Here is a 5,927-nt window from a genome sequence, read left to right on the forward strand (position 1 = left end):
CTCCTTGGGTACTTTCTCTAGCTCCTCCATTGGGGGCCCTGTGTTCCATCCAATAGCTGACTGTGAGCATCCACTTCTGTGTTTGCCAGGCACTTAAACAGATTTTTTTTTTTAAAATATCATCTCATAAGTGTAACCTGTGTTAATGGTTCATAGGTTGAATTCTATAACCAGAAGCCTAGTCTACACACAAATCCTGAGTTACAGAATTCACACTCATAGACCACTGCCACACCAGGCTGCCCCAATCACTGGGCCATCCAAACCATGTCACCTCTTCCACACCACAGATGAGTGAGCTGAAGTGTGTGTGTGTGTGTGTGTGTGTGTGTGTGTGTAGAACCCATCCCCAGAGCCAAGGGAAGGTAGGACCAGGATTCATTCATTCATTCTCTCTCTCTCTCTCTCTCTCTCTCTCTCTCTCTCTCTCTCTCTCTCTCTCCCTCTCTCTCTCTCTCCTACTGTAGCAAAATATACATAATACAGTTTAAACTTAACTATTTTTAGTGTACAGTTCAGTTATGTTAAGTCCACCCACTATTTGATCTAACCATCACCAGTATTAGGTTCTCAGGTTGTTTGTTTCTATCATCCCAAACAAGAAATCTGTACCAATGAAAAAAAAATCTCTTCTTTCCCCCTTTGGACTGAGGCATGAACTCCTGGAACCTGAGGGAAGAGTCCCAGGTGAAGCTCTAAGCCCTATGCCTCCAACAGGGCCGCCATTTTCTCCTTCACTGCACATTTAAATCAAACCTAGGTCTTATTGCTTTCTTCTTATACCTGGCTCTGGGCATAGATCTTTGAGTGGTGAGGGAAGAGCACTCATGGAATATTTCCGGAACTACAGGAGCCTTGTTACCTGAGGAAGAAGTCGGGGTGCAAGCTGAGCTCAAACATGGCTGCCAGTCTAACAGGTGCTTCTGGCTGATGCGACGGTGAATCCCAATGGTCAACCTTCTTGTGTTGGGATGACGAATCACTTTCTAAAACATGAAACTTTTTGTTGTTATTGTTCTGAAGGTTTAATTTATGAGTGTTTGCCTACATGTATATATAAGTACACTGTCTATGTGCCTGGTGCCCATAAAGGCAAGGAGAGGACATTAAGTGGCCTGGGGCTGGAGACAGAAGGTTGTGAACTGATGTGTGGGTACTGGGAACTGAAACTGGGTTCTCTGCAAGAGCAGCAAGTGCTCTTAACTACTGAACCATCTCTTCAGCTCTAACAGTAAAACTTTTTCATCTCAACCCATGGGGTCATTGTGAACTTCCAGTTTAAAAGTCATTCATGGCTCTTTTCATAGTCAACATGGAACTATATATTACTTTATATTGCCTAAACCCTGGACGTGCCACTGTACAACCTTTATTATCATTATTACCTAATACTTGAAATTAAAGTCATGTGACTATCCTTTTTGGTAAGATCACACAGTTAATGTCTTTTGTCTTTCTGTTATTCCCACCTTCTCTGGTACCATTTTGTAGGGCAAGCCTCAGAACAGAAAGTTGGGGAGGCCAGACAAGTTAGAAGGTACACTGGGAGAAGCAATAAAATGAATACATGACAGAAGCAAAAGCTTCATACTAATGTCGGAAGGATACTTACAAAGTAAACCCACAAAAGAGGAAAACAGAGAAGGCACCGGAACGGAGATGCGCAGGAAAAGATGCTCTTTGCAGCTGGCAACCGGTAAGAGGGGACACTTCACACCAAGTAGACATTATGTTAGCAACCTGACTGATGGATGGTGCCCCTGGTTGGAAAGAGGGTGTGGGCATCAGGATTCCTCTCTGTGTAGAGTGGGAGTCAGTTTGGCCTGTCACTCAGGAAGGAAGTCAAGCAGCATGCAGCAACATCTAAGATTCAGGCATTCCTTGATTCAGGATGAGGTTCTGTCCCAGCAAGCCACTGTAAGTTAAACAATATTGTTAAGTACAAATGCATTTAAGTAATTGGCCTGTGGAGCACCCCTGCTTAGTGCCAGCATTGCGGAGGAGGGGCTGGTGGGCTTGAGATCATGATGCCTCCTGGAAGCAATGATTTACTATCCCAGAAAATATCAGGGTAGCTGTTTTGGCTTTTACCGAGTCAATATTGCTTCTTCGTCATCCTTTGCCCAGGAAAATGCTGCCGAGCCCTCTGAAGCTGAAAGCAATCTGTATGCCTGTGGTCCAGCTATAACACCATTTCTGAGAAAAGTGGTCACACTTCTCATGTACAAGCCCGTGAACAGTTGTCCATTGTGACACTAATTATAGAAGCAAAAATGGAAATCACGTGAATATTCATAATAATGAACTAGTTACACCCAAACAATGAAAACTTATATTATCATGAGAAACTATGATGTCATATTATTGTATTCTGTGTGCAGATGTCCACAATAAAGTATAGAGTGGAAAGGGCACTTTGAGAAGAGAATATATTGCCTAATCACGCACGTGTAGTGTGTATTTATATGTGCAGTGTTATTGCAGGAAGAATATTCCTCAACCTGCTAATAGTAGTTCTATATGAGGCTATAGGGAGAAATTAACTTTCTGTTCTATTTATTTGTTGATTGAGGTCTCATAAGCACACATTTCTTTAATAATCTATAAAAGCAATAGAAATATTCCATTAAAGAATAAAAGGGACCATAAAGGGCCCTATGGCTAATGGTATGTTTTCTAGCTTGCTTTCTGTTGCTGTGATAAACACCATGACCAAAAGCAACTTGGGAAGGAAAGGGTTTATTTCATTTTGCACTTTATAGACCATCATGAGGGAAATCATGGTAAGAACTCAAGAGAAAGAGGCCATGCAGGAGTGCTACTTACTGGCCTGCTCTGGCTTGCTCAGCTACCTTTCTTGTGCTGTCCTAACCCAACTGCTTAGGGATGGCACTACTAAGAGAGGGCTGAGTATCCTACATCAATTAGCAATTAAGAAAATGCCCTACAGACATGCCCCCATGTCAGTTTGTTGAAGACAGTTCCTCAACCGAGGTTTGCTCTTCCCAAATGAGTGTAGATGTGTTCAAGTTGAGATTAGCCAGCACAGAGAGGAAGAGGGCACATGCATTTCCTCAGCCCTTATGTAAATAACCTCATACTTGCGCAGCTCTGATGAGTGTCTATTACCATAAGGGAGATAAATGGGGTCCTCAGGTTCCAGCTTTCCGGCGATGAGTACAGTGCTGTGTGTGCCTGTCCTTGCAGCCTCCACCCCAGGCACTTCACCTCCTCTGCCTTTTGTCCTCTCTGTGGGCCCTGAAGAAGTCAGAGACTTGACCATCCTAGTTCCGTAACAAGTGGATCATCATCCCTAATGTCAGTAGGTAGTGATGTGCGTGGGTGTCCTAGGATGGCTCAGATCTTTCTCTGTGGAATCCTCCGTGCTTCATCCAATGGGTCTGCTCCTCCCTGAATGAATTCAGGAATCAGCCTACGAAGGGAAATAGATGTTGGAAAATGGATAAGAAATTCCACATCTTCCCACCTTTGAGTATACTCATGCCCATGAAAGAAATGGCACTTTGCAGGAGGGACAACAGCAAGGTGGAGTGCCTTGAATGGGGCTCACAGCACTGGGACAGACAATGGGAATTCTGGAGTCAGAACGAGGTTTGGCACACCAGCTGCCTTACTTTGCAGCTCTGTGACACTTTCATCAAGTGGCTTAGCTTCTCTGAGTTCTGATATCAACAAAATGAGGAAGATGACACCTTTCACCAAGAGTTCTTGGGATTAAAGGAGACAAAATATAGTCCATAGGTATGGCCCAGAGCCGTTGTCATAAATACCACTGTGATTTCCTCCCGCCCAGGCTTCGACATAGCATTAAATGGCCACAGCAGTTCAGAAAATAGATGGTTTGCTAAGCTGCACAGCAACCTTGTGTGCGTGTTGTTTACATTGCAGTCTCTGTGACAAGTGAGGCCATTGTTGTGAAGGCTGTGGAGGGAAGATTCTAAGAGCAGGGTTGAGAAGGACATTGGGAGGGGGACTCTATATTTCCTGGCTCCCCCGTGAGTAATAGCCAGGACTCAGAGGAGGTTTAGGGTAATGTGCCCGCTTTTAAATATTCTGTGTCTTGTAAGGATGAAGAGGCACTGTGCATCCATTAGGTTTAAAAGCTATTGAAATTCTCAAGGATCGTTGAAATCAGGTACTTATAAACGACCCTAAAGAGATGAGCTAACCTTCCACATCAGCAGTACATGAGTTAAACATGTGGTTAACTACATAAAGAGAGGTGGCACACGAAAGATCAGTTCATGGGAGACGGTGCTCCGTATTAATTTATGGGACATCAATAATGCTTTAGTCTAAATGAACCTCCCTATATATAAAACATTCTTAATTATTGTTAAACCGTTACTTTCCACTTACCATCGATCTTGAGGAAATGACTAGGAGTTTTGGAGTGTGCTGACGCAGCACTGTGCATGGGGGGGGGTCATCATTCAGAGCAGGTGTCAATCTCTTTCACTTAATCTCAAAACAGAGGTGGTGGAAGATTGAGTAGTTTTCCCTTTAATCAGCTCTCTCTTAGAAAAAGAAGGAGGAGCCCATTAAGGTCAGGTACCAGTTACAGGGAGGTTAACTCTCTAATCCTCTTTGGGAGAGTAAGGCATTTGGTTTCCCACCAGGTTCAGGGGCAAATGTTACATTTTATAAGGTGACAGATGTAACCATTCTAAATGAATAGTTCAGGCCATCCTCATCAGATGGCCTTCTGTCTGGGACCCAGGAGGTTGAACCAAGTGGCCTACTCCCTTGCAAATCGATATTTTGGAGTTGGTATGCCCCCTGAGCACTAATGAAAGAGGATGCAGTCTTCGAGTTCTTCCTAGGATTCCAGAAGTGCTTCTTGGAGTTCTAACTGAATAGTTACACATGTATAAGTGTGTAAAATGCATTTCTTTGTCAAGATGGGAAGGGTCTGTTTGATGGCACTAGCGGGGTCATCAGCCTGGAGGAAGCTGCTGTGGTGTCCACAGATTGCGTGGAGATTAGTTTTCTGAGGGCAACCGCTCTTTCCAACACAAGTGGGTTATACTAAGACTGTGAATGTGAGGTCTAAATGGATGGATTCCATCATTTGGACCTATGGAGCTTTAGTAGTGCATTCTACTTAAAGCACCACATAGCCAAGACTCACTGAGCACAGTCTAAAAGCCAGGTAGGTAGCATGCGAAGTGCTAAGCACGGATTCATTTATTAAATTCTCCCAACACCTTGGAAGGCATAACAGTCTTAGTTACAGTTACTATTGCTGTGATGAAATGCATGACCCCAAAGTAACTTGGGGGAGAAAGAAAGGTTTTATTCCAAGTATGCTTCCAGATTGCAGAGGGAAATAGGGGCAGGAAATCAAGGCAGGAACCTGGAGGCAGGAGCTGATGCAGAGGCCATAGGGGATTGTTGCTTAGTGGTTTATTCATGCTGTCTCAGCCTGTGTTAATTTAGAATCCAAGATCACCAGTCTGGGGTGGCACCACCCACGATGATCTAGGCCCTCTCTGATCAATTGCTACTTAAGAAAATGATCTACAGGCTTGCCTACAGCCCGATCTCAGGGAGAGACATTTTTCTCAATGGAAGTTTCCTCTTCACAGATGACTCCAGCCTGTGTAAGGTTGGCATAAAACTAGTCACCACAGTACTGAATATTTTTTCCATTTATTACCATGTGACACACATTGTTTTAAATACATTGATGCATATATTGGGCCTTACAATAGCTTACAAAGGTGCATGCTGATGTTCTAGATAAAGACTCCGGAGTTCAGGGACATATAAAGAACAGAGCAACATAGATTCCAGTGAGGGCAACATTGGTTGCAATGAGGGCAACACAGGTTACAGTGAGGGCAACATAGGTTACAGCCAGGGCAACATAGGTTACAGTCAGGACAACATAGGTTACAGTCAGG

Source organism: Mus pahari, chromosome 2 (assembly GCF_900095145.1).
Source record: "Mus pahari chromosome 2, PAHARI_EIJ_v1.1, whole genome shotgun sequence".
Taxonomy (NCBI): domain Eukaryota; kingdom Metazoa; phylum Chordata; class Mammalia; order Rodentia; family Muridae; genus Mus; species Mus pahari.